The 10,720-nt window shown below is 41.1% G+C and overlaps 1 pseudogene across 1 annotated transcript; it reads right to left on the reverse strand.

Annotated features, from left to right (window-relative positions):
• Nucleotides 1-553: 553 nt before the first annotated feature.
• Nucleotides 554-8,802, reverse strand: LOC106566928 (major histocompatibility complex class I-related protein 1-like; annotated as a pseudogene). The gene is made up of 5 exons (XR_014379938.1): nt 8,709-8,802; nt 4,609-4,884; nt 4,166-4,453; nt 3,846-3,962; nt 554-1,677 (listed from the first exon to the last, which is right to left on the reverse strand). The product of XR_014379938.1 is annotated as a major histocompatibility complex class I-related protein 1-like (transcript).
• Nucleotides 8,803-10,720: the final 1,918 nt, after the last annotated feature.

Consider the following 10,720-nt stretch of genomic DNA (forward strand, 5'->3'; position numbering starts at 1 on the left):
ACGTATTATATATACAATAAAATATGTTGTGTAAACATGAATGAATAAAAGGAGACTTATTTGAGGTGTGTTATTGACACACGTCTTGGTGTACATGGTGCACTCTGCTGTTCCAGAATAGCATGTATTTCCACACACAGAGGCTTGGAGAATAGCAGGAATGCTGTTCTGGAGAGAGGAGGGCTGATGGGAAATCATTAACCATACACTCTCTGTCAGAGAGAGGAGAGCAACACATTCTCAGTAATTACTTTTATCTATGGGCATATAAGTAGTAGATAAACCTTTCGGAGTGACATGAGCAGTTGTGTAGTACAGTCCTACTCTTGTCCTATTTTCAGGTCAACGATTAACCAAAATAACACAGGCATAATCCCTATAAATTAGTGGTGGCTTAATCCTCCTTTGTGGTTTTAGGATACTTAGGTCAGTGATACACTATCTAACTTCTGCCACATACTCAGCGAGAGCATACAGTGATTCAAATTGGATGGGGGGTGTTGAGCCTTATTGTCAACTTGCACCTCCATCAATTATAGATAATTCTGAACCATTTCAGATGAATAAGCATGGATTGATTTATTTGACAATTTAAGAAACACATACTATACAGCCAGTACATTTACTATTATTTACATTTTACGGTATCAAATTTAACACAATACAATTATAGATTATTTTTCATTGGACTTATTTCCATTGTGGTCATTTTTTGATAATAGGCAGACACGGCAAGACTGGCAATACACTACAGGTAATAGGCTACAGTTACAGATATCAGACTTAAATGAGGACTGTAGCAATCATTAAAAGTTCATGGTGCAATACAATGGATGGACTTATTGTTTAACATTGTATTTGATTTGTCTTATGAAATTGTATATACACTGCTCAAAAAAATAAAGGGAACACTTAAACAACACAATGTAACTCCAAGTCAATCACACTTCTGTGAAATCAAACTGTCCACTTAGGAAGCAACACTGATTGACAATACATTTCACATGCTGTTGTGCAAATGGAATAGACAAAAGGTGGAAATTATAGGCAATTAGCAAGACACCCCCAATAAAGGAGTGGTTCTGCAGGTGGGGACCACAGACCACTTCTTAGTTCCTATGCTTCCTGGCTGATGTTTTGGTCACCTTTGAATGCTGGCGGTGTTTTCACTCTAGTGGTAGCATGAGACGGAGTCTACAACCCACACAAGTGGCTCAGGTAGTGCAGCTCATCCAGGATGGCACATCAATGCGAGCTGTGGCAAGAAGGTTTGCTGTGTCGCTACCAGGAGACAGGCCAGTACATCAGGAGATGTGGAGGAGGCCATAGGCGGGAAACAACCCAGCAGCAGGACCGCTACCTCCGCCTTTGTGCAAGGAGGAGCAGGAGAAGCACTGCCAGAGCCCTACAAAATGACCTCCAGCAGGCCACAAATGTGCATGTGTCTGCTCAAACGGTCAGAAACAGACTCCATGAGGGTGGTATGAGGGCCCGACGTCCACAGGTGGGGGTTGTGCTTACAGCCCAACACCGTGCAGGACGTTTGGCATTTGCCAGAGAACACCAAGATTGGCAAATTCGCCACTGGCGCCCTGTGCCAGTGGCGAAAACATTTTTTAACATGCTTACAAGTATCTTTGGCAGCAGAGTATATATGTCCAGAAAATGGAGGAAAGCCTAGAAAAACACATTGACACAGGTAGATCACCAATAGGACATGTCATATTGCCCACAAATGATACATTGTTGATAAAGATGCTAAACATTAAAAGATAATCATTCTGTAAACGATTTTTATTAGAATCCCCATTAGCTGTTGCGAAGGCAGCAGCAGCTACTCTTCCGGGGGTTCACACAAAACATGACACATTAATAGACAAGAACAGCTCAAGGACAGAACTACATACATTTAAAAACAGCACACATAGCCTACTTATCAATACATACACACAAAATATCTAGGTTAAATAGGGGAGAGGCTTTGTGCCGTGTGGTGTTGCTTTATCTGTTTTTGAAACCAGGTTTGCGGGTCATTTGTGCAATATGAGATGGAAGGGAGTTCCATGCAAAAATGGTTCTATATAATACTGTACGCTTTCTTGAATTTGTTCTGGATTTGGGGACTATGAAATGACCCCTGGTGGCTTGTCTGGTGGGGTAAGTGTGTGTGTTAGAGCTGTGTGTAAATTCACTAGGCAAACAATTTGTAATTTAACACATTAATGTTTCTTATAAAAATAAGAAGTGATGCAGTCAGTCTCTCCTCAACTCTTAGCCAAGAGTTGCATAGTATTTATATTATCCCTCTGATTACAATGGAGAGCAAGGCATGCTGCTCTGTTCTGGGCCAGCTGCAGCTTAACTAGGTCTTTCTTTGCAGCACTTGACCACATGATTGGACAATAATCAGGATAAGACAAAACTAGAGCCTGCAGGACTTGCTTTTTGGAGCGGTGTCAGAAAAGCAGAGCATCTCTTTATTATGGACGGACCTCTCCCCATCTTTACAACCATTGAATCTATATCTTTTGCCCATGACCATTTATAATCCAAGGTAACACCAAGTAATTTAGTCTCCTCTGCATGTTCAACAGCCACATCATTCATTACCAGATTCAGCTGAGGTCTAGAGCTTAGGGAATGATTTGTACCAAATAGAATGCTCTTACTTTTAGAGATGTTCAGGACCAGTTTATTACTGGCCATCCATTCTAAAACTTTTTGCAACTCCTTGTTAAGGGTTTCAGTGACCTCATTAGCTATAGTTGCTGACATGTACACTACCGTTCAACAGTTTGGGGTCCTTGTTTTTTAAAGAAAAGCACATTTTTTGTCCATTAAAATAACATCAAATTGATCAGAAATGCAGTGTAGACATTGTTAATGTTGTAAATGACTATTGTAGCTGGAAACGGCAGATTTTTTTATGGAATATCTACATAGGTGTACAGAGGCCTATTATGAGCAACCATCACTCCTGTGTTCCAATGGCATGTTGTGTTAGCTAATCCAAGTTTATAATTTTAAAAGGCTAATTGATCATTAGAAAACCCTTTTGCAATTATGTTAGCACAGCTGAAAACTGTTGTTCTGATTAAAGAAGCAATATAACTGGCCTTCTTTGGACTAGTTGAGTATCTGGAGCATCAGCATTTATGGGTTCGATTACATGCTCAAAATGGCCAGAAACAAAGAACTTTCTTCTGAAACTCGTCAGTCTATTCTTGTCCTCAGAAATGAAGGCTATTCCATGCGAGAAATTGCCAAGAAACTGCACTGTACTTAGTTTTTTAATGCATGAATAAGATGGCTCACTGTTCGTTGTTTGCATTTCCTACCTAAATTTCCCCACTTTGGCAATGAAGTAATCATTAAAATTATTGGTAAAATCAAATAGTTTTGTGATGAATAAGCCATCTGATTCAATGAAAGATGGAGTTGAATTTGTCTGTCTGCCTATAATTTTATTTAAAGTACTCAACAACAAAAAATCCATAATTCTTTATATCATTGATCTGACTTCATAATACAATTTTTTCTTATTTTTGTTGAGTTCAGTCACATAATTTCTTAATTTGCAGTAAGTCAGCCAGTCAGATGTGCAGCCAGACGTATTAGCCACTCCTTTTGCCCCATCTCTTTCAACCACAGTTTTTCAATGCCTCATCAATCCATGGATGATATGTCCATGTAAGACCATTCTCCACCTGAAGAGGGCAGCCTTATTCAATCAATTATTGCATTAGTTCAACCAATGAAACCCATCACTCCAAATACAGAAGTTATCAGCATCCAAATACTTTCTGCATCTGTAACCACCATTCTCTTCTTCTAACCCAACTCACCTGCGTGTTTCCACTTCCACATGCCAAAAACAACAAGGCTCCCAATCAGAATTATCACGACTGCCATCACCAGGACGACTGGAATGATGGAGGCGCTATCTGGGCTAGTATCAGGATCTGTCAATGAATACAAACACAATATTATCATTACATTAAATTGGAAAAATGATGTATACATGACAGTATTACATGACTAATATTTATTATTGGTACAACTTTGTAATTTGTAACCTCTAACAGAGGTGGACCATAATGGTTGCTAAAAACCACATCATCTGATGATACTGTATCTCAGAGCATCCCTTGGCTCCTAGTCTTACCCCAACTGACATCCAGCTTATTGTGCATACTGATGTGACTGGCAGTGCAGGTGTAGTTGTGTCTCTCTCTCACAGGTCCTGGACAGTGATTGGCAGACTCTTTCTGAGCTGGTACGTCCAATCTCACTTCGGCAGAAATTGCCCCCCTTTGAGCTCATGCTCTGCCACAGGCTGGCCATCTCTCAGCAGGGTGAGGTTGATGTGGCGGGGGTAGAAAGGCCAGGCAGGTGATTTTGGCCCCTTCAGAATCTGTGCTTTCTTTTGAAATGAATCTTACTCTAGGACTCACTGAGGAGGAAATGTGTATCAATGGATCAACTGTAGATTTTCTCCGGTTGTATTCCTGATGCTTTTTACACATGGTATAATAATGACCAATAATATTTGGTTCTATTGTTTATGCATTGGCATGACTATTTATTTTTATAGTCCACAAAGCCTACCTTTTCTCATGACGAGCTTCTCCTCTTTCTTCAGGTAGTCCTTGAATGATTTAATGCAAATAGGGAGATAAACCTTGTCAAGACCCATTTGAACGTACTGTGTCCTTTGTTGATTAAACTCAAGTTCTGGCCACTTAGGATGGTAATTGTACTGCAGTTCGTTGAAGTTCAGAACACCTCCATCAATTCCATTGAACACTTCCTTTATCATGAGTTAGCCTTGCTTTACATTGTCCACCAATTCACAACCAGTAAGTCTCTGATTAACACATATTCCTGTAATAATTTAAAAGCAAAGAACCAACATTTTGGACAATAGTGACAAAAAAAGTAAAAAAACATGTTCTGTCCAGCTTATATAACATTAAGCAGAGAGAGGTAGATTGAGCCATTTATTACTTTTACCATCACTGCTAACTTTACGGTTTTACGCTCGACTGCTTTTTCATTAAACTTTTTCACCCCGAAAGCTTTAACTGGACATGGTTCTACATGACCTCCACCAGCCGAAGCTAGTAGTAACATTGCAATTAGAAGGCATAATGTTAGTCGCTGTACTCATAATATACAGGAGAACGATCGCCTTATGTCGAGGATAGCCGTGCTGCAAGCCCAGCTTCAGACGCAATCGTTAGGCAAGGGTAATTTAGGTGTAGGAAAAGATGAAACAGCGTCTGTGCCACCAGTAAGTACAGATAGTAGTATAAATCCCCTCGCACGGTCCCCGGAGCCGGACAATTTTCTCATGGCTTCTGGAAGGAAATGTTGTAGGAATGCTCAACCGTTGTCGCTCATTCAACCTCCACCCGTTACGGGATCTGGGACGCTGAAGCCTCCCACCATTAGCTCTGACAAATTGAACGCCATTGGCGACTCCATTATCCGTAGTATTAGACTTAAAAATAATCATCCAGCGATCATACACTGTTTACCAGGGGGCAGGGCTACTGACGTTAAGGCTAATCTAAAGATGGTGCTGGCTAAGGCTAAAACTGGCGAGTATAGGGATATTGTTATCCACGTCGGCACCAACGATGTTAGGATGAAACAATCAGAGGTCACCAAGTGCAACAACCGAGGTAAAGAAGGTTTCAGGTTGGATATTCGCCTGTAGTTTTACTTACCTCCACCAACAGCAGTTAGGGACCGTCAACATAGTGACAAATTAAAATTTTCAAATTTCAATAGCTATTTAACCATTACTCCTAAACTTTCAAAACTTGTTCTAGCTTACCCGATGGCATAGACACACATTGCACACATTTTTTTGGTCGATTTACATCTTGCACTATTTAAAATTATTTATTTACATTTTTGAATTTCAATAGCTCATTGGTCATATGACCTACTGGACTCAAACAAGGTTAAAAATGTCCACTGACTACCCTTCTATATTGCACACCCTTTAGTTTGGCCATTTTCATCTCACACGTTTTTACATGAATTTTTCAAAATGTTAAATTTGAATAGCTCCTTGGTCATGTGACTTCAATCAAGGTTCAGAATGTCCACTCAGTGGGCCTACACATTGCACACCCTTTAGCTTGTCCATTTTCATCTCACATGATTTTATAAAATGTAAAATTGATTTGTAGGGGTCCAGATTTTGCAGCTCTTTCAGAACATCAGGTATCTGGATTTGGGTGAAGGAGAAATGGGGAGGCTTAGGCAAGTTGCTGTTGGGGGTGCAGAGCTGTTGACCGGGGTAGGGGTAGCCAGGTGGAAAGCAAGGCCAGCCATAGAAAAATGCTTATTGAAATTCTCGATAATCGTAGAGTTATTGGTGGTGACAGTGTTTCCTAGCATCAGTGCAGTGGGCAGCTGGGAGGAAGTGCTCTTATTCTCCATGGATTTCACAGTGTCCCACAACTTTTTTGAGTTTGTGCTACAGGATGCAAATTTCTCTTTGAAAAAGCTGGCCTTTGCTTTCCTAACTGCCTGTGTATATTGGTTCCTAACTTCCCTGAAAAGTTGCATATCGCGGGGACTATTCGATGCTAATGCAGTACACCACAGGATGTTTTTGTGCTGGTCAAGGGCATTCAGGTCTGGAGTGAACCAAGGGCTATATCTGTTCCTGGCTCTACATTTTTTGAATGGGGAATGCTTATTTAAGATGGTGAGGAAAGCACTTTTAAAGAATAACCAGGCATCCTCTACTGACGGAATGAGGTCAATATCTTTCCAGGATACCCGGGCCAGGTCGATTAGAAAGGCCTGCTTGCTGAAGTGTTTTTTAGGGAGCGTTTGACTGTGATGAGGGGTGGTCGTTTGACCGCGGACCCATTACGGATGCAGGCAATGAGGCAGTGATCGCTGAGATCCTGGTTGAAGACAGCAGAGGTGTATTTAGAGGGCAGGTTGGTCAGGATGATATCTATGAGGGTGCCCGAGTTCACGGATTTGGGGTTGTACCTGGTAGGTTCCATGATCATTTGGGAGAGATTGAGGGCATCTGGCTTAGATTGTATGATGGCCGGGGTGTTAAGCATATCCCAGTTTAGGTCACCTAACAGTACAAACTCTGAAGATAAATGGGGGCAATTAATTCACATATGGTGTCCAGGGCGCAGCTGGGGGCTGAGGGGGGTCTGTAACAAGCGGCAACAGTGAGAGACTTATTTCTGGAAAGGTGGATTTTTAAAAGTAGAAGCTCGAACTGTTTGGGCACAGACCTGGATAACATAACAGAACTCTGCAGGTTGTCTCTGCAGTAGATTGCAACTCCACCCCCTTTGGCAGTTCTGTCTTGGCAGAAAATGTATACACATACATAGAGGCATTTTTCAGCTCTGATTTTACCACTCAGAATCCAGAATGGATATGACAATGGGGCCAGCACAGGATGTAATACACCCTTACAACAATCTACTTTTTGATCTTCTTGACTTATCTGGTAAACTGCTACTTTGTGTCAAGAAAAGAGCCCCAATTAGGGGTTAGTGTACTCCAGTAAAAAAAAGGGCTGGTTTAGATTAAAAACTATTGCCCTGTGTCCCCGTTCATAGGGGCATGAGTGACTAGTCAGTGGTAGAATTGAGTTGGCACTTTATTGGCCCAAACACCCACAGACCCACAAGGTTGAGGTTACTCATGGACAGTAATTAGTAATTATTTATTTTTTGCATTGATCTTCAACAGTCTTCTAACTGTCCAAGAATTCGATCCAAAGTGTTAGGAAATATTTGTTCCCATAAATACAAGGGAGGATGTCTCTCCTCTTACCTCTGGCACTTTAGTCAGACTGCCAGACTTTGAACCACAGAGCCAATCAGGAGAGAATACATACAGGTCAAGGGTGCCAATTGAAAGTCAAGCGGTGTGTCTGTGCCTTTTGGATTACTCTCTCTTTACAGAGAACCGCTGTGGTTCAAGTCAAGAGCTACCCTTCCCCTTTCAGTCTGCTCTGCGCATGTCTGAAAGTGACAGAGCCAGCAGCCAAGAGAGTTTTTCACAGTATGTCATAAAAAATTATTACACTTATGAATGTATGTAAAAGGCTAATATGTATTAGATCCAGCACAATGGAATAACTAAGACCTGAATTTCAATGCAGCGTGTTCCGATTCCTCCTTCTCTTTCTGTCCAGCAGGGTCAACCAAAAACACTTGGCCTGATGGTTCATGCCGATACTGGGGAAGCAATATAGAAATGTATTGATCCCTTAAATGATTTTACTATTAAATGACCCATATCACAACCCTCATACCTCTTCACAAAAATGTATCTAAATCAATTTTGGAAAAAGGATTTTACTCACAAAAGACAGGAATTAATTTTTCCAGTTAGAAATAGTAGGCCATGCATCAAATAACTATTTTCATCAGAAAAACAAACCCTCAAATGCACTATTGCATTTTGTAAGTTGTCTGCAGGTGGCTTGTTGTGAATGCACTCAAATATCAAGTCATTATCAGGTTATGTAAACTGCGTTCTAATACTCAACGTAGAAGGATTTGTCTTAATGTACAGTATATGAAAGTGATGCTATGAAAAGGATTATTTCACGTTCACAAGCTCACTCTGACTGACAAATCACTGCCTATTACTGTGATTAAAAAGAGCATATGAAATATAGTTTTTTTTCTCCACAGGCCTACCTGTGCACCTTCCTTTAAGCACCTCTGTTCGAACACCTCTCCTGTCCTTGATCCATACCACATACAGCCATTTGCGGATCTTTTCAGTGTCCATGTGAAAGATAGTTATTGCGAGGCTGGGACATTTGTTAACTTCCCCCCACATTTTTTTTAACACCCATGTAAAATGAAGGCCTGCAAAGGTTACAGATTTAAGTCTAATAGCATGAGATGAAAGTAGATATGTGTGCGATATGAAGGCATAGTCAGTGGACATTCTGAACCTTGTTTGAGGTCATTAGGTCACATGGCCATGGAGCTATTGAACTTTTACATTTGGAAAAATTCATGTAAAATCTTGTGAGATGAAAATGGACAAACTAAAGGGTGTGCAATGTGTAGGCCCACTGAGTGGACATTCTGAACCTTGTTTGAAGTCACTAGGTCACATGACCTGATGTAAAATCATGTGAAATGAAAATGGACAAACTAAAGGGTGTGCAATGTGTATGCCCACTGAGTGTACATTCTGAACCTTGCTTGAAGTCACATGACCAAGGAGCTATTGATTCATGTAAAATCTTGTGAGATGAAAATGGCCAAACTAAAGGGTGTGCAATTGTAACCGATGTGAAATGGCTAGTTAGTTAGCGGTGGTGCGCGCTAATAACATTTCAATCAGTGACGTCACTCGCTCTGAGACTTGAAGTAGGGTTTCCCCTTGCGTTGCAAGGGCCGCGGCTTTTGATGCGCGATGGGTAACGATGCTTCGTGGGTGTCAGTTGTTGATGTGTGCAAGGGTCCCTGGTTCGAGCCCAGGTTGGGGCGAAGACAGGGATGGAACTTACACTGTTACACAATATAGAAGGGTAGTCAGTGGACATTCTGAACCTTGATTGAAGTCACTAGGTCACATGACCAAGGAGCTATTGAAATTTTACATTTTGAAAAATTCATGTAAAATCAAGTGAGATGAAAATGCACAAACTAAAGGGTGTGCAATGTGTAGGCCCACTGAGTGGACATTCTGAACCTTATTTGAAGTCTCTAGATCACATGATCAAGGAGCTATTGAAATTCAACATTCTGAAAAATTCATGTAAAATCTTGTGAGATGAAAATTGACAAACTAAAGGGTGTGCAATATAAAAGGGTATTCAGTGGACATTCTGAACCTTGTTTGAGTCAAGTAGGTCACATGACCAAGGAGCTATTGAAATTCGAATGTAAAACATTTTTTGTACTTTGTTTACGCTCCCTAACTAATTCAACTAGGAATACAAAATGCTGCTCACATTTCCACATGTTTATTAGCTTTGGAAAGCGAATTAATGTCCAAATTATGAAAATAAGACCTGTGCAATGTTGTGCGCAATTTTTCCAACACCATGACACTTATTTGGAGTCTGTGGCTCAAGTGGTTTGAAAGCTATTGAGGTTTGAAAGCGAGAATATCTGTTGAATATCCAACTTGAAACTGTCTTTACCTCGGTAGTGCAACATAGCTTCAGTGTGTAAATCAGCTAGAAAGATGTGTCGGCATCAAGTAATTGTCTCTGGCTCCCTCCCAGTTAGGGGGAGTGATGAGATCTACAGCAGTCTCACAACTCAATCTCTGGTTGAAAACTGTTTTCTGACCCTCCAAAAAAGATAGCATTTGTAGATAATTGGCCCTCTTTATGGGGGTCACCCACAAACAAGACCAAGCCTGGCCTGCTGAGGAGTGACGGACTGGAGGGGTGCTCTCATCTTATCTATGAACATAGACAGGGCTCTAGCTCCACACTGAGATAGCCCGCTGCCTGGCCTGCACCCTGTTAGCCACCCTGCCAGCTTAGTGGAGTCTGCCACTAGCATAGTCAGTGGTCAGCTCAGCTATCCCCATTGAGACTGTCTGTGCCTCGATCTAGGTTGGGCTTAACTAAACATGGCGGTGTTCGCCTTAGCAATCTCACTGGAATAAAGACCTCCTCCATTCCTGTTATTATTGAAAGAGATTGTGATATCTCACATCTAAAAATAGGGCTGATCCC

This window comes from Salmo salar, chromosome 13 (genome assembly GCF_965601325.2).
Source record: "Salmo salar chromosome 13, fSalSal1, whole genome shotgun sequence".
Taxonomy (NCBI): Eukaryota; Metazoa; Chordata; class Actinopteri; order Salmoniformes; family Salmonidae; genus Salmo; species Salmo salar.